Raw genomic sequence first — 19,733 nt, 5'->3', positions numbered from 1 at the left:
AGGCCAATTTTAAACAGCTATTATTAGTTTTGTGTGGGTTTATGGTCCACTTAGCTTCGTTAACATGAATCATCTAGAGACAACTCATACACAGTTAACGTTCAGTTGTAAGAAGTTTTCTTGGATCTTTAGCTGCCATTTTTTACAACTAACACTAACTCTGAACTGCACATTTACTAGCGCTACCACTAAACAACTTCACTTTAATATATGTTTCTCTGCCAATAAAGGTGGCCAGAACACAATTTAAGAACCCAGGCAGTTAAACAAAGACACAAGCTGGCTATCTATCGCCCATTAGCTAGCGGACTCATTCATAAAACTCAGCTCTTCAATTAGCGTAATGTTAGCTCAACTTTAGCGCTACTCACTTAAAGGGAAACTTTTTCGGTATCCAACCAGCTTGTGTCATCGCACAGAGATGGGTGAAATTTGGCAAAGTTTTACTTTCACTAAAAGATTGACACACTGTTTCTGTAATATAGCCTATGCCAATAACTCACTGCTAGTGTTGGATTGTCCTTTGACAATCCAACACTCTGCTCTCCCATGGCAGCCAGCAGCGAAAAGGCTAATTTGACAATTGCAAATTGGAACATTTGAAATAGCTTGACGGTGATTGGTCAACGCAGTTTAATGTACCCACTTTAGCGGATCTCAGGAGGATACACATTTTATATTTTTGTTAATTTTGAAAAAAATGATTTGCTTTCCAATCCATTTACAGATGACTCATTCATCAATTTAACATTTAAAAGTGAATGAATTGAATTGCCAAAGAAACATATTTTGCTGCACTTAACACGCGTGTGTGTTAAAAGGATACAGAAATGACAGAATTTGTAAAAGTGCCTTTGAAACAGCAGATGTGTTGGAAAAATTGCACATTCCTTCTAATAGTGAGACCAGTGGTTTAAAGGCAAAGCAAAAATATGTTCATTTGAAAGAAGTAACTTCAAAGAGCAGTATGCTTTGTTCCATTATTAATCTTAATCAGATGTGCACCATGAACTCACAAGGTTCTAATGTGGTACACAAGTTTAAGCATCTTCCTCCCTCTATTTCATTCCTCTTGTTTGTCTCCAGTAAGACATGACATATGTGTCGTACAAAGTGCTGTTCAAAGACATGTGATTCTGCTACAAGCCTACAACAAGTCACACTGTGCTCATTATTACCCCGCATATGCAGGTTTTACTTGGATATCACTTCAAACACGCAAATTAAATTCGGTGTGCTTTTCGCAGCTCTCGCTGTTAGAACAAGTGCTGAAGCACTTTGCAACTTAATAACTCCCTTTACAATCATGTCTGTGCAAACAGCTGAAGTTGGTGCCATGGAAGTACGAGCTCTACAAATGTAATGTTTCTCCTCTCCTTGAGGTCTAATTAGGAGTTTGCTCACAACCCTTAGAGCCCAGAGTCCAAAAAGAAACAAAATATTTAAATGATTAATTACTGCTAAACTGCAGGAAGAACAACAACAAACCAAGGCCCAACCATGTAGAAATAACATAATTGGGGATGGAGCTTTTGAACGGCTCAATGTGGTGCGCAATGCGCCGTTCTCTGTGATGTTCTGCCGTCTCGCTTTGAAATATTAATGCACATTGTGTTTTCTCCAGCTGAATGCTTTGTGCTCAAACATTTGCATTACAGCAGTTATGTCATTTCAGCTGCTTCAAAAGCAAACTGCTGCTGGGAGGTGAATCAACAAAAATGTCTTTCCTGGACCACAGGTGGAATCTGTTTTGATTCGCCAGCATTCGGTTTTGTCTCTGCTCATCTTTCACTGAAGTGACAGCAAGTTAATCCAAACCCCCCCCCCCCCCCCCCCCCCCCCCCCCCCCCTCTAAATGTGTGTGTGTGCATGTGTGTGTGTGTGTGTGTGTGTGTGTGTGTGTGTGTGTGTGTGTGTGTGTGTGTGTGTGTGTGTGTGTGTGTGACACTCCACAGAGGCAATGGAACAGTAATAAGTGAGGATCAAACACGCCTCCCTGATGAAAGCAGTAATAAAAAACAGCACTTGGCTCGAGTGCTTTTTCTCTTTCGTGACGTTGGTAGTGGACGATGATCTGTCTCTCTCACACACACACACACACACACACACACACACACACACACACACACACACACACACACACACATAGGTAACACACAACCAAACATATCAATGAGGGAACAGCTGGCCTGCTGGCTCGCTCTGCCTTGGACACTGTAGCATGTCAGGAGTGTTGTCCAGGGTATGTGTGTGTGTGTGTGTACTCTGCAGAGCATAAACAGATGTTCAAAATGTTGTTGGCATCTCCTGCTGTGTCCCTAACCTCAACCTCCCCCTCCTCCTCCTACATCTATCTCTCTCTATTTTTATCTCTCTCCCACCGTTGCTCTCACTCTTTATTAACTTTCTTCCTTTCCCTTTCTCTCTCTCTTTGACACAGTGAAAAAGAGGAACTCATTGCTTATCTCCCCCCCCCCCCCTCGGGGCTTGTTATGGTGCGGCGCACGCCAATGACAGATAACGACTGGGCTAATGAATTTCTAAACTAATCTATATTTGTACACAGTTCACAAGGGGCCAGGCAGGCAGTGGAGAGAGAGAGAGAGAGGGAGAGAGAGAGAGAGAGAGAGGGTGGGAGGGGAGGGGAGGGAGAGAGCAGATGGGGTGAGAGGGGCAGGCAGCCAACTTTAATGAACGCGGGAGGGAAGGTGAGGGGAAAGCTAAGCAGGCCGACGAACAGAGAGAGGCAAGACAGAGGCCGAGCAAAATAATGGAGGTATAATTTTGTGGGTATGGTGAGGTGTGCCACCTGCCAGATCTAAACGAAGTCTAAATGAGTCGCTGCAGTCATGTGAAAGCCGGCCAACCCTCTCCCGAGGAGCTGCTGACTCACCTACAGAGCCTTGTGTGGCCTTTGTCCAGCTGTCTAAGTGCTGTTCCACAACGGATTTGGAATGAAAATGGTCGGGTGATCCCAATGTTTCCAAAATGTTGAGAGGCTTCCAAGAGAAAGTGCTATCTCTATTTTGGGACTTTGGGCCTCCAGACCAAAGGCACTTTTTTGGGATTCCTGTGGTATTCCTGTTGGAGTAAATTCCAGTGTTCATTCTTAAACAGGAATCATATTAACGATATTTTTATTTATGCATGAATATGCAGTTCTAATAATAGAACTTTTTTTATTAATTTGTCACGAGATTGAGATGGGACCACAGACTGTGTCATCCATTGGTCTGTGGACTACAGTTTTGTATCCTCAGGTTTCGCTGTGTCCATCTTGAGTGGAGCATTAAGTTGTTAAATGTTACACATTTAGCCCCTAGCTAGTTAGCTAGCTACCTTGCTAATTCTTTCATGCTTTCATGAACACATTACACCGGTTTTAGAAAATAAGCCTGACAGTGGGCTGGTGGGTCAACAGTCCCTCTGCCTCACTCCTCTCCGAGGACGTGGGGGAGCTCCCGTCTGCTCTCCGCATGGCAAATCAGTCTGCAGGCGGCATAGAGGTCGGCTAATATGGTCCATTATCTGACCTAATGGACCTAATGGTAAACTTCCTCAATTACTCGCGGTCCCAGAGAACGAGTGACTGGGATAAAGCCAGTATTTTAGAAAAACAAACCAACAAAACTAGCTAGCCAGCGTTAAGTAACCTGTTCAGAACATTATTCTGCCCCACCTACACTGAAATACGTCATCATATTTAAAAACAGAAAAAGGCTATTTATTACAAGCTGCACACACGGGTCAAATATTATTGATATTATTTGTTCACCATAAATTGATCGCAGGGAGATATCGACTGCTGTGAGCCAGATTGACTTTTTAGAAAGAGCAACGCGCTGAACTTTCAATACATACATTTTTCTCATCAGAAGTGGTATATATTTTTAAGACAATATAGAGACAGTCAAGTCAGGCTGGAGTTTCCAGCTCTACCTCCGCCGGCGTCTTGTGTTTGAATATTTCTCTGTTTAAGCTTAAAATAGCTGAAGTGTAGGATCTGGCAGGTACAGTATATGACAGTGTTAATGTGAAAAATCGTTTTTGAGCTGAAAATTTAAGGAACATAAGGTCCAAAAGTTGAATCAAAGATCAATATCTGCCTCACCAGTCTAAGCCTTTATGTACAGCATGTGTTCACTGCTCAATCTATCTCCCTCTGCCCCTCCCCTATTGTGGTCCACATAGACTGCTTCTCTAATTACAATACTCAACCTAAGCAGCCCTCAACTATTACTGCAGAAGTACAAACATAAACACACACCAGCAGCACCACCTGTCACCCCACCATCCACCAGCCGTTTTTCAGCTAACACAGCCACTTGTCAGCAACTCAAGCCAATTCCCTACATGTTAAATCTTGTGTGGAAAATCACAAATCATGCTTTCACACAGACAAGAGCTGATGCAAATCCACACCCTCCCAAGAAAATGCATTATGGACATCCACTACAAACACACACAAGGCCACACACATTCCATGTCACAATCGCCCCTCTTAATGTTGTCAGTGACAGCAGTGGTGGAGGCCACTCACTTTACAACAAGCCAACGGCCCGGGTGTACGCCTCGTCGAGGGCCATAGCACAGCTCTCTGTAAGGAGAAGAGACCCTGAGGACAGAAATACAATCAAATATACACTATTGTACAAAACTAATGCGATGGCCAGGCAGACTGTACTAAACTCACCAGGAAATATTGGTTCTGTGTGTCTTCTGGCAAACATTTACTCTTCAGGTGAGGACTACAGGAATTAAATTGCAAAAAAATAGTTGGGAACAAAACAGCGCTTGACCATGACAATTAAGCAAACTTGAGTTCAGATCTCAAACTAAAATACATTTTTTATTCACTGAGCAATTTCAGATACCGTGACTTAATAATTTTCCATTGCCTTCCTCGAGCACTGTACTAACAAGACTCAGCACTTTTTGCAGAAGGTTCAAATTAGAAGCCTATCATTATTAGAGAGATAATGCCCATAGACTTTATATACTGTAAGAAGTGGACAGTATATAAACCGCAACCTGTGGTTTTGAGGCCTTGAGTTCGTCATTTTGGCCATCACCATCTTTGTTTTTTGTAACCAGTGAACGGAAGTGACCAAATTTGGACTGTGGAGGAGTGACGCTGCAGGTGACGCATCCCCTGCTTTATGGTCTATTTGACTCTAAATGGACCATAATGTACTAAATGAACATCATGCTGTATTGAAGAAGACTTGAAACTAGAGATTGAGACCATAAACTCATGTTAACAATGTTTACTGAGGGAATAAATCAAGAGAGAAGTAGAGTCATTTTAGACTAGACTTCTATACAACCAGACTTCCTTTTGCCACCGATGGAGTCGACCCCTGATGGCCAGTAGAGAAAATTCAAGTTCAGGACACTTCCGCATTGGCTTCGCTTTTCAGAACCGGATCTTGAAGCCTGATTACAGCCTTACAGCCGCTGTATGGCTGCTGCTATTGAGGTAAATGAAGGCAGCAAAGGGGGACTGGGTTAAAGTACTAGTCAATACATACTATGCTTTAATACTTCTTAATAGTTCTACAAGGTAAGGCACAATTTGATAATGGGCTATACAAATAATAGTGAATTGAATCTCAGTACTTTTTGACTAATGACCAACTTGTCAGTTTGTGTAGCTTGTGTCTTTATTAAAGAGACTGTCCTCACTAGCTGTTACAAATGCCCCTGCTCTCTGTTTAAAGAAGTTTTGTACACTGGATGTAGCATTGTAAGCCTCAAAGTTACTGTATGAAGTCATTCAGAGAGTGTTCTGTATGCAAATAGAGGCAATTGGGATGAAAAACAATACATTAGTGAGGTATGTTTCTGTCTGTAGTTAGAAAAAGGGTCATGAATAGTCGGCACTCATTTTCTTGAGTCATTTCCCAAACAATAAAACGTTAAATTTTCGCCATCAAGTACGCCCACATAACTTTAACGAAACCATTAACTCCACAATACATACAACATGAATCACATCCCACTGAAGACCTGCTCTTATACGTTCTCCCTCTCTTGCTCTCCAGCTAAACAGTTGCATTATCTAAAAAGGGATATAAACATTAATCACAGCAGGACTGTGGCTGTCCATAGAAATGAATTGTGGTTGGGTTGGGAGGGGTTTGCGAGCGGTGCAGAGTGATTTGAACTCATAATCATAATGCACGTCGCCTTGAAGGAGACTTCATGAATATGCTCAGAGAGTCAGAGTGGCTGGCTGGCACCGGGTCAGATCTGATTTGCATATTGTTTACGGCCACTAGCTTAATTTGAAGCAGAGGTTTGAGCCCACGATAACACCGGACCCCTTATCTACAAAGTTGAGTAAGTGGCTGCAGGAGTAAACTTCTCAAAGTGATGCTCCAGTAGGCTGACAAGAAGCAGAGGCCTTGTTGCACACATGTACAGCATTCGGAAGGATGTGTAAACATGTTATTTATTTCAATGCAAGTGTAAAATGATATAAAATAAGATTATTTTTGTGAAGTTCTTTTTTGTAGATTACCTTGTTGGGTTGAAATAGTAAACATAATTTAATGAATGGTAACTACATCTATTAGCATTGCTTCAGTTCCTTAAGTTAGATAGATAACGACATAACATGGTGCACCTTGCCGGTAATTTAGCATTGGTTAAGGTTAGCAGAGTGATATTGTAAGGACGTGATGTATCACGTTTATTGTCAGTGTTCAGTTGTCCTACTGTGGAGACGAACATCAAAGTGGATCAATCTAATATGGAAGTTACATATACCACACAAATATCCGTCTTGTCAGGCTTCATATTATGCGTTTTGTGTCCGGACCAATCAACGTCCTGTGAGGAGCTACTGGTAGCTGAGGGGGGTGTGGCTTAGGTGTATGTGATGACAAAAAACTTGCCGGTTCCTGTAGAGGTTTGCCTATATCAGGGGTCGGCAACCCGCGGCTCCGGAGCCACATGCGGCTCTTCAGCCCCTCTGTTGCGGCTCCCTGAGTCTACATCCACACTAAAAAAAAAAAGTTTTAACAAACAAAAACGATCACCTTTCCACGCGACGTTTCAGCATTGTTTTCAAGATGATCTCCATCCAGACTAAAACGCCTGAAAACGAATATCACGTGACTGTTCACGTACACTGGGCATGCGGGTGGGACCGGTGTAAACAGGAAGTAGATTAGTTGCTCAAAGCCACTAACCGTGACTTCAGACGGCCACTCCGTAGGTCTGGTAATGCCGCTGGACACGCCGCTCACTAATCGCTCCAATAACAGCTGGACATTTATAGTTGGATTACATGTGCTGCGCCAGAGAACGGAGACAAATCGACACATGGCGACTTCGGCTGTCTACTTGGACTACACTGCTAGTGTTGCTCTGGCGGCAGCGGTGACCTACTGCAGCTCCGTGTAGGATAGAGGGTCCAGGCGAGGGCACCATGCATCTGCATGTACGGCCCGCGCTGCAGCGATACGGAGCCGAAACTGGGAAAGTCTCATCCAAAGCGAGCTCTTGCTGGGGGAAAAGGCAAAAGAATTGGCAGCGAGCCAGAAAATAGAAAAGCTGTCGGTTTTATTACTTCATGAAATAAATATACTAATGTCAATTAAATGGTAATCTGCATGAGAAATAAAGAAAAACATAAAAAATATTGGTTATAATAATGTGATCAATTTGACTCGGCCAGATGATATCACTATAATATAATATAATTCCACTTAACATGGTTTTCTCATGTCATCTGGCCTCATTCCAAGATACTTGTGCCTTACTTTTTTATACTTTCTCAGGGTGACTTTAATTAGATTGTTTATGCCAGTAGCCTGTGCTCTGAAGGAAATATTAATTTTCAGTTATTTGTTGATTATTATTAGGGCACCAAATAACCTATTGTTATTCTAATCCCGAGCACCGACAAAGTAATCATAATTTGCCTATATTACTTATTTGAAAAGAAAAACTATTATTTGGAACTTTTTTTATATAATGTACAATATTTGCATTGCTTGATTTGGAAGTAGTTAAAAAGTATTTAAATTAGATTCAATTGTTTTTATAATACAAGGTTTCATGGTTTTTTATTTGTCATTGTACGGCAGAGTTGCGCATCGTCCCAATTATAGTTCCAATTTGCTACATAGGAAAGAAAACAAACAACACAATATTATACATGGACGTATATTTTATATCCAATGTATTACGTTACCATTAAATATATTGCCATGTTATTAGTATTCAGTACTCAGTAACAGGCAGTAAACTCTTCAGAACATCCAGTTGCATCACTGTGTTTATGTTTTTCTATCTATGTTAAGTCCAGTGAGAAGCTGCAGCAGAGTGGCATGATGGGAAACAAGAGTTTAGAAAGGCGATGAAATAAAAGCTTCAGTTAAGTTACATGAGAGGATTGATTGAGGATATAGCAGGCCTACCTCTTGTCTTCCTTATTGCTCTTTGAGTCAAGCTGAAAGAAAAAGATGACTTGGACCTCATGCAAGGACATGTTGGTTATTGTCTTAGAGGCGCAGGATCTGAGATTGGGAGCATTTAGATTGCCTCTCAACATGTTGATGGCGAGTCGGCGGCTCCTAGCTAATGGTGCTAACAGTGTTTACCTGACGGGGAACAGGAGGGAGGGTGCTGACGACACTGTTAGCCGAGTACGGCGTTATCAACTGTAAACCATCGTATGAGAGCCGTGCAGAGCCGTGCAGAGCCGTGCAGAGCGTGACAAGGACCGGGGACAAATAAGGAGAGCCAGTTAACCGGAGTCACGACCTGACACTGACAAAAAGCAAACAGGTGGAGGTTCATATTGATATGTGTTCTGCTATAGCATCAACAGACAGTTTAAATGAACGGTTGTATCGTTTGGCTGTCTGACGACAATTAGAACTATATTAGTCTGCGTCAAACAGGATCATGTTCACGTAATCAGGAAGGGTAATCCATATAGGGTTTTCAAACTCAAAGAATGAAATATACAATCCATTAGTGAAAACCATAGGTTTGGATAGCAGCAGAGTAATGTTATGTCACATGACTGCTACGACCGGTCTGGACCCTTCAGAAACTGAAAAAAATTCAATGTACAAGAAAATTGCTGATTTTCTTAAATAAATTGTCCAAGGCACTTAAAAGTCCTCTACGACATTCAGAGCATCAAAAAAGCAGAAAACATGTATTGTTTGTTTAACGATAGTGTTTATTTCTTCTACAAACAGCATTGTCCCCAGATTGAATCTAGCTCAAACCGGTTTGTTTGGGGTCTTTCCTCTTAACCGTGGCCATAGTGTCTGACAGTAGGTGCTCTGTGACAAGAGGGTTCACTCTGAACCGAGCCCTTCACGGTCCCTCCCTCCCTCATCTTCCTCCCTCACCCTCTGCTCGCTATCTCTTTCTTCTACACTCTTCTCTCATCCCATGTTCCTCGTCTCTCTATCTCTTCATCTTTCTTAGCCACTCTCACATGCTCGTTCCCTTTTTTTTCCTGTTCCCTCGCTCCATATTCCTCCCTCGCTCCCTCTCCTTTTTATCATGCATCAACTGCTGTGTCTGATGAGCACATCAGTCAAGGCCGGGCTAATGAAGTCCCTCTCCTTCGCCATTAGAGTGAAATAACTAATCTCTCTCTCTCTCTCTCTCTCTCTCTCTCTCTCTCTCTCTCTCTCTCTCTCTCATCTAACCAAACCTTTTTTCTTTCCTCTCTCCCCGCTCACCTCCTCTCTAATCCATCTCCCTCACTCCTTCCTTCTCTTTTCTCTTTTTTCGTTCTGATCCCCAGTGTTGCTCTCTCTCCAACATCGAGGAGACATATAAGAGGAGGCCTGGAAGAGGTTCTGGCTGTAGGTTGGTCATATATAGAAGAGCGAAAGGCCGAAGAGAGGAAAGAAAAGCCTCAGTTCATGACACTAATTAGGTAAATGAAATGGTAGGTAATCCACGATCTCCAGATCGATTGAAAACAATGATGCTTACACCAAATGTATAAATACCAAAAAATGTGTGCTTTTATTTATTGGAAACTCTATTTGATAACCAGTCCTAATAAGTCAATTCTTCATGCCAAAATCCAGTAAACTCCTGAGTACAACAGTGTGTGTTCTGTAATAAACAATCATTCCTCACAACGAATACAAACGTGTAATTACAGAGTTGATGTGTTAAGTTTTAATAGCATGTCCAAATCATCTGATGTACTTATTGGTCTGATACGGCTTGGCCCCCTTGGTGCTAATCCTTTGAACTGTAGATGGAGATTTGAGGAAACCTGCATCATTTACGTTCAAAAGATTACAGGAATCCTTAATGCTGAAGCATACAATATGTTCGACCCCCTGTACGTCACTTGTGAACACATACATTTATTATATATGAGTGAAAACTAACACATTGTCCCTGACACGTCTAAAACTAACGCTACCCAGAGCGTCAGAGTTTGAAGCTTTGACAGTCACTATTTGACGAGTTGGTAAAACTAAAGTGTTCTTTCAACATGACAATGCCCCTAAAGCCAGCTCTTTAAAACAATGTTTTTCTCAGTTTGGTGTGGAAGTACTGGACTGACCTGCAAAGAGCCCTGACCTCAACCTCCACCCCGTCTTTGGGATGAAGCGGAACACCGCCACACCTCGTCACCGCATGCATCGGCGGCTACATTGAGACGCTCGTAACTCTAATGTTTCGATACCTTTGGCCACACAGTCTATCAGACATAAAAAGAGAGTTCCTTTAGTCCCTCATTGGAAGTCATGCTGGAATCATTATGTGTAATCACATCAGATGGTGACAACAAGCGGTTTAGGGAACGTATATATGTACTCTGATGAATACAGAATTCAGGCAACCCTGCAGCCCTGTCACTGACAGGGAGGTGGACATGATCCGAGGCTTTTCCCACCATCTACTTGTTCAGCAGATAAGAACCCTTGCCTGCACGGCCGCCCCGTTGTATTAACTCCAGCTTGCATGAAGACTGCTTTGATCCACTCTCCCAACGCACCAGCCCGATCCCTCCCTGATCCTTGCTGACATTTTTACCACAACCTCAGCCATAATTCACATTTATGCAAAGTGTGGCTACCGAGTTAATGCCAGGATCACTTAGCTGAGTGCTACGGTTATGCTAATGTACCATCTGAAACCTGGCAGCTTAATTTCATTTATTAGCTTCCCCCTCCCCAGGAATGACGCCACTCTCATAACAGGTAGACTCTTAATGAAACTATTTAAATCCAATAAAGACTTTTCATAGCTCATCAAGCCTCTGTCCCCATCTAACACCATTAGCAGGCAATGTCACATCTCCATCAAGACTTTAGTCTTGATTTTAATTTAGCTAAATGACAAGTTGGCTTTGGAGGTGGTGGAACAATACATAACCAGCGGCGTCAGTGGAGGGATCACGACACACAATGGGATACAATTATGCAAGCTGTCTGTCTGTTTTACACAGGTTTGCTGCGATTACAGAATGTGTCCCCTAATTTTAACAATATTACTTTTTAATGTGTTCTTTCAATAGTTTTTTTTTTAACAATAATGTGCTATGGCATGGAGGAATACACTCTATGGCTGTGTGTTGTGCAAACACTCTGGCACACGCCCCAAGGCTTGGAGAAATGTCACTTAAACAATGCTGTGAGAAGAACTTCAGCAAGCGGTGAAATCAAGGTTCTATTAATGAACTTAGAGTAAACATGTGACTTTCCAGAGCGTCAGTACTGCTGTTACAGGAAAATCCCAAAGCATCAAAGAGCAGTATGTAAGCCATTCACAAGCTGAACGCAACCAATATCATCCAAGAGTTTTATGGTCTTCATTGCACGGGACATAAGTTGAGCCACAGGAAAGTATACAGTTTGGGTAATAATTCGTCATTCACCTTAAATTTCTCTTTCAAAATAAGTTTGAACAAACAAAAACAGGACTTTCACTCTTTTTGCCCTGTGTCGAACCAAAAGTTTATGATTTTTACAACTTAATGTCACTTGACACTGTGTCAATGAGTCACCTGACGTCGAACCAATAGCTTAAGTTACGTTACAAGAGCACTTATTTGAATTTAAACCATGATGTGTTTCTCATCCTAAGCAAGTAGTTTTGTCACCCAAACCTAACCGGCATCATTTCAAAACATTAACCACGTCTTACATTAACCTTCACCGTTTGATAAGATTAACACGTAACAACATTAACCACCAGCATTTCACAGCATTAACCAGGTGTTACAAAGTTAAATGCCTCCGGTTCACAGCATTAACCAGGTGTTACAAAGTTAAATGCCTCCGGTTCACAGCATTAACCATGTGTTACAACGTTAAATGTCTCTGGTTCACAGCATTAACCATGTGTTACAACGTTAACCGCCACATTTCTGAGTCAATGTATGTAAAAGGCTTCTGCTCAGCAAAATATGACAAGTGGGGATGGTAGATAGGCATGTCGGTTATTATTACTTACAGAAATGTTGGACAAAATTAAGACTCAAGTTTTAATATTCAAAAAATATCCTTGAAGGTAATATTACAGGAATGAGAAATATTTGCTTCGTACCTCAAAAGTTGCAAGTGTTTTCTTTTGAACATGTCAATCTAAATTTTCTACAATTGGGTTATGGGACCTTTGTTACAAAGTGGTCACAGCGCATGCTGCATTACTGCAATGTCTGGGTTCGATTCCAGCATTGGGACCTTTGTTCCATGCCATACCCCTCTCTGTCCCCCGGTTTCCAATCTGCCTGTACTTGCTTCTAAATGAAATAAAGGTTATACGCCAAAAAAGTGTCAGACAACATAGGCCAATGGGGTCTTGCCTTGGCTGCGATAGCTCTAGGAAAGTCATGGAACAGCTTATAAGGAAGTGGCCCAAAGGTGATTTTGTAAAATATTATATTGTGATTTTTAATTAATAGCTTGTGTTCCAATCCATTGAAAAAAAGGTTGAATTATCTCATGGTGATGGGGGATTTAAAAATAATTACTTTTTCATGTGCACATTAGTGATGTTCAGGGGCAATACTTAATCAAGAAAAACAAGGATACCTCTGTCTTTGGAGGCATAAGAAAATTTATCAAAAACATTGATGCCCTTGCAGTACATGGGCCCGATAGTAGACCGGGCCAGAGAAGGCCAGGGCAGTGCCACAGGAGGTTAGTAAGTTGAGTTTATTTATCCATGTGAGGAAATTCGTCCTCATCATTTGACCCATCAGCCAGTCTTCTGCGCCTGGGGACCGACTCCAGCTCTGGGACTATTGCCTTGGTCAAGGGCAAGAGCGGACTACTTCTCAACAGGGCATAAAAACATAATTCCTACACATGGCAATGAAGTGCAAAGGGCCAGGGCAGGGCCCGGGGTAGACGGGGCACTAGCAGTAAATCTGTCACTAGTGTCTGTAGAATGTTCTAGTTCAAGTTGGTGTCGGGGAGGGCGTTCTTTCTCCAGACAGATTATAAACAACAACATGAAGAAAAAACATTTGAAAATGGCACTTTGGTAGGTTAAGTTCAGTCTAACAGGATATATTTCACCACCCTTAAGATGTTATTTGTAGCTTTAGGTCATATGTACTATTCTTGGAAACTTTTGCTCTTTCGCCTCTCCATGAACACATTCACACAAAGTGACATTTCTATGCCACTTTGAAATGTTCATTTGACATTGCCTGAAACAAAACTGAACCTATTTGTGTGTGCACAGAAGAGAAATAATTGAATTGGATAATTGGCACTGCCACACTTGGAAAGCCCGCCTGCAGCAGCTGTCACTGATGAGATTTATTTATCTGAAGAAGTACATCATTGCCTCAAGACTCATCAAGAAAGGCACAACAGGATGGTTGACAGAATGGTTTATGCTGTCTGTTGAGTAGGCATTGTTGCTGCTGAAGACAGTGAATTGGTCATTGAGATCTCATGCTCTTTCTTTTCCTCCTTTATGGAAGTGGAACAGTGGAAACCACTAGAGATCAGTTTACAGTGATCATTCCTAGGGACAGAATCATTCCAATACAAAGTAAACATGTTGGATCTGTTCATACATGACAACATACGGAAATAAAAAATGTCTCATCTCATCTTCAACCGCTTATCTGGTATCGGGTCGCGGGGGCAACAGCTCCAGCAGGGGACCCCAAACTTCCCTTTCCCGGGCCACATCATCAAAATAAAAAATGTAACTATGTAAATTATTTATTTGACTTTCCTCCCTTGATACTTTGCCTCGTGGTAACCCGTCTGTTTCCAGCTGGCTCTATGATGCTGGTGCTGCGTGCATATTGAAATCATGACGGGAAAAAGAAAGTTATTCTCAATGAAAAAAGTAGTCTACTCAAAGCCAAAAATGAGCCATCTAGAAGCCACCTCAGGCCACCTCGTGTAGTCGACTCAAACAAGGAGATACCTTCATGGCCGCAAGTGATGGAGAGAGCACCTGCCGCCCTCGACAAGCGGTTGATAACATCTGGTCACGTTACGCCCCTTTGAATAGGCCCTTATTTGCAAAGTGTAACAGCTGTACTGTGTTTTCAAAGAATCAACAAAATTCCATCAATAGTGACGCTGTCCATTTCATTTTGTTTAATACAACTGTCAATTAGGTGGTAATCAGTAGGGGTGACCCTGAATAGACGACTATTTGACAACCTAAAGGGCTTGATTCAACTGCCAATCGTACAGTCGAATGTGGAAATGAAACAAAGGATCGTTTCATTCTGCCTATTTGGGGTGCTGAATGTCATTTGTCATAGAATTGCTCCCAATAAATCATGACACATTTAACATCTATTAATAATATTAAATATAATTATAAAAGATGTGAAATAACTCATGTGCAATCAATCTCCATAGCGTGCGTGAATAAATCCCCATGCAGTCTAAGTTGCACAATCTGTGGACCATCAGAGCAGCAACTGGCAAAATAACAACAACATAAGGCGACTGTTTCACAATCAGAGAACACTTAATTAATCACAATTCTCCCTCCCTCTCTGGAAGTGGAATTTCTATTTGCAACATTTAAAAGAGGATCAGTGAGCAGGAATAAAAACATGGCATGACCATCAGTCCAACTGCAGGTAAAACCTGACCAATCAGATTTGGCTATATAAATTCTTAGTTGGGGACACTCCTAGTAATCTGCATAAGAAATAAAAAGTGGTTATAATAATTATCCACTTATAACGATCAATTTGAATCCCGGTGATGCGTTCACTTGTTTACAGTCTGCAGCTATTTTGGCTTCGAAGCACTTGAAATTGCAAAAAGTCGCTTGCCAACCATTTTTGACCGGCAGCAGCAAGACATCTGGACGTCAGGGTCATGTCTTTATCAAAGTTAAAGTCAGCATAAGGAAAAAGGTTTACACTGATCCCTTTATGCCACCTAGTTTATTCATACTGCCACGGCTATTCTAAAAAAACGCTGTAATTCTGAATGTAGCCACAGGCCATCAGGATTTAATCATTAGGGCCCGAGCACCAACGTAGTCGGAGCGGAGGACCTATTGTTATTCTAATGGTTATGATTATTATCTTATCACTTTCGTCGCAAAAAGGAGGTGCTTGGGATACTGGCAAGGTTTAGAAATTTGGCACACAAGGCAGTCGTGGCGAAAATTGCAGTCTGATTGTGGTGTCCAGCTGCGGTATGAAAAATTGGCTTGATACCGCCCCCTATTGAGTAGCCCCAACATTGGCAGCGCCACTTACTGGCAACAGGAAGACAGCGTCATGTGACAAACGGCATCCGATTTACATGATTTTTACATGATGTGGTCTTTACTTGATGTAGAGCAACATAATGCAAGTTTATGCGTGTTATCTAGAGCCACATAGTGGATAAAGGAACTGGTGGAATATTTGCACTACCAAATTTCCAGCATCACAAGTTCAGATTCAGTCAGTATGCTCTTGAGACCTTGGCTGTGAAAAGCTACTCAAAGATCAAAAATTTTGCGAACTATATATCCGTGGCGTGGCGGCAAAAAAACACCATTCGCCATGAAACAGGAAGTTGTTGCAACTCGCCAGTACATTGTCTAATTTACTCCAAATCTCTCAAATGTCATAAAATCCTGACCCGGTACACATCTATATGACAATTTAGAATCATAGTAATAGCCCCACCTAGTGGCAACAGGAAGTTATAAGTTAAAGTATAACTTTGACATCCTGCTCCTCACAGATTAATCAGATCCCTCTCAAATTCTGTCAGAATAGCCTTAAGACCTTGATAATTCTTCATTGTGAAGATTGTAAGAATTTGTAAAAGGGTGGTGACATGGCGGCTTGGCAAATTTTGATCCTTCGCCATGAACAAATAAACTGATGTAACTCGACTCCACACAGTCAGATCTTTTCCAGATTTGACATGTTTGATGAGACTCCAGTCCTGAAGACATCCACAGGCTAATTATGTATAATAGTCATAGCGCCACCTAGTGGTAACGGGAAGTTATAGTCTCTATACTTTTGCTTGTTTCTGTTAGTAGGTAAATCAGATCAACATCAAATTAGTTCCACACAAATGTAAGGAGTTCATAATGCCAGTTCATGAACCTTTTGATGTTGTCCTAAAAGGTTGACATGCAGACTGAGTAGTGTTCATTTTGTGTTTATGTTCCGTCAAATCTTTTGTTGTAATTATACTTCGTACTCTTACAGCTAAACTCTCAGTAGCTGATTACAGGTCTCAGACAAAGAAGAAATGGGGAGAAATTGTTCAGCTCCACCCAAGGTGGGGTAAATTCAGAAAACTTGGCAAATGTTTGAACCACCAGAGCTCATTATAATTTCAAATATAACAGCTGTAGGTTTAGCTTAGTCAGTCCATCAAACGCCTCGATGATGCTGTGTGTAGCAGCAATTCTGTCCATCAACCCCACTTAAAATGAAAACTCCCAACGAGAAAATTAAAAACATGAATCAGCTCGCTAATGTTGTGCATCCAAGTGGAGAATTGTACTTGAAGCATGTAACGTTAGAGGTGCTTACGTGCAGGGAGAAACTCAGTCTAAAGGAAGTACGTAAATTAACTCAATATAAAACATGCATTTTTTTAAAAAGAAAAAAAGACCACCTCCAATATTTTTTAGCTGTCTTCTGGAATTCAAGACCTGTATTTCTCTTTTATTAAAAATGTAGCAGTTTGAACATGAACTAAGGTGAGAGTCGGCCCTATACACAGAACACAGTGTCCCCTGTGCTTCCCGACCAGGTCTGGAAGCTGAAGCAGGAATGGTGAACCGTCGAATCAACAACAAACAGAGACGTGCTTCTGTCCTATTTCACAGTTTGTCACATTTCTTCAAAAAAGCAGCAACTTGATCACATTTATTCTGTGGATGGGCATGCTACTGTACCATAACTACTTTTGTCTGTATGATGTGTTCGCTGTGTGCTACAGACGTCACTTGATTCAATTAAATGACTTAAAACATCTTGGGCGGCTGTGGCTCAGTGGTAGAGCTAATTTACCATACAACTCTTCCTCTAGGGAAACCAATACATTGGTGTATGACCAAATACCCGCTGAGCAACCACTGGCATTGGCCCCAGCTGTACCTTGTATTTAATGCTAATTGTAAGTGTAAGTGACCTGTGCTAATACTCTAAACTAAGATGGTGAACATGGGAAAACATATCTGCTAAACTGCTGCATGTTAACATTGTGAGCTTGCTGAAGTTAGCATTTAGCTCAAAGCATACTGTAGACTCTTAGTCTTGTTAACAGACTTAACCCTTAGATACTGTTTATATTTAATACCTTCACAGTATGGTTCGGGTCAATTTTGACCCAGACCAAGAATTCCCTCATAGTAAGTGTCTATACCAAATTTTAAACAACAGATCTATTTAGAATGTCTAAATAGCCTATGTCTCATTAATACATGTATGATTAATCCTAATAGATGTTTCAGAGAGCAGGCCGAGTGTATTTTTTAAGGTTTTTTTTAAGTTTTACAACATTAATTTTTGGAGAAAAACATCTACTATTACACATTTTCATGTCCTGTATGTCCATACAAAAATAAAAGCCATAATGATTTAAATATATTTTATTGAATTTGAAAATGGATTTACAAACATTTACCTCTTAGAACACAAAATATTACATAATACAATGCTTATTATAAACTAGTCTCTGCATTCAAAGCAGTGGTAGGAAACTTTACGTGTGTGGAACTTGCACGTGTTTCCCACACTTACAGCAGGTTGTCCCTGTTTTGCAGTCCTTCTTTGCAGGGCAGAAGTTGCATCTCCTTCTCTTCTGTCCCCTTGTGTTGGCTTCTTGATCAGGGCCAGGCTCAGATTGCTGCACTGCCCTTACCAATGCTGCTGAAGCTGCTGTGTGGGGAAGGTGTTGTCGCTTTTGCATGTAAGGAGTCACAAGGGCCTTTCCAAGCTTCTTCAAAAAGAACCTCCTCCAGTTCCTCTTGCTTGCCCTCCAGGTAGGGTTCAGCTCACTCCATATGACAAAGGCATTGTAGGTTGATACGTCAATGTTGTTGTGGAATATCACGAGAGGCCAGCCAGTAACAGGCCTTTATGTGCCTGTTACTTTGTCAAGGTTGTCCACTCCTCCTTTGTTGGCATTGTACTCAAGGATGATGGCTGGTTTTCTGTCTTCTCGAGTGCTCACCTCTGCAGCCTTATGTAATGTGCTCATAAGGATGACGTTCTTGTTCTTCTTTTGCATGTATGAGACAACTGTGGTGTCCTGTGTGAAAGCATACTTAGAAGAAAAGACCTCTCTCTCCCTTGTTGTAATCAGAGCGGGTGGCAGCTCAGGTTTGTTCCGCCTCAGAGTGCCAACCATTGTGATTTTCTTCTTCATGAGCGCCTGACCAAGCTCATGAGAGGTGAAGAAGTTGTCACACGTCACATTGTGTCCTCTTAGCCCTTCGGTCGTCTCTAACACAACACGCATGCCTTGTTTTCTCTCTGGGGCTCCACCAGCTGCCTTCCCAATGTATACTTGCATATTCCAAGCATAACCGGAATGTGCATCACAGGCAACCCATAACTTAATTCCATATTTTCCAGGCTTGCTTGGCATGTACTGGCGGAAAGGACAGCGACCTGCAAAAACACAGAAAGGGGGAAAACCATTTATCTTTTTGTTCTATCTATCTTCTTATTTATAGAATTCCACTGTTCTTGTCCTGGGCGGTGTTTTTCCGAGGAAACAATTTCCCTTTTATCTATGGAAGTGCATAAGAAATAAATAAAGGAATTCTGATCTGAATCTGACCATTTGATATCACAGCCAATAACATGTATACTGAAGCAGAAATGAATTAGTCTAACAATAAAAGACCATTCTTACCTCTGAATGGAACCAGTCTTTCATCCATTGTGACCTCAGGGCCAGGGTTGTACGTGAGAGGCAGCCGTTCCACCCACTTGTCCCAGACATCACTGATTGCTGTCAGTTTGTCAGTGACACGCCGTGCAGGTCTTGTCTCATGATTGTCAAATCTGAGCACCGCCGATATGGTACGGAACATTTCCAGGGACACGGTGGCTTGAAATATTGGTCTTCCTGTCTCAGCGTTCAACAGACTAGAAGCACCCTCTCCTCGGGCCCTGTACTCACCAGCCAGTATTAGAAGCCCAATGTAGGCATGTAGGTCTGTCACATCCATGGTCAACGCAGACAGTTCTCGTGACAGTGTCGAGGTCCCCCTTGAACCAACTGTCCCATAACAAATACACACAAACATGGCCTGAACAG

The 19,733-nt window shown here is 41.7% G+C and overlaps 1 pseudogene; it reads right to left on the bottom strand.

Moving 5' to 3' along the window:
- Window positions 1–18,167: 18,167 nt before the first annotated feature.
- Window positions 18,168–19,644, bottom strand: LOC137875802 (piggyBac transposable element-derived protein 4-like; annotated as a pseudogene).
- Window positions 19,645–19,733: the final 89 nt, after the last annotated feature.

The sequence above is a fragment of the Cebidichthys violaceus genome, unplaced genomic scaffold (assembly GCF_023349555.1).
Source record: "Cebidichthys violaceus isolate CVI_PGR_0920_01 unplaced genomic scaffold, fCebVio1.0.p SCAF_2, whole genome shotgun sequence".
In the NCBI taxonomy this organism is placed as follows: Eukaryota; Metazoa; Chordata; class Actinopteri; order Perciformes; family Stichaeidae; genus Cebidichthys; species Cebidichthys violaceus.
Note: the sequence above shows the minus strand (reverse complement) of the source record. Positions and strands in the feature narration are given on the sequence as shown.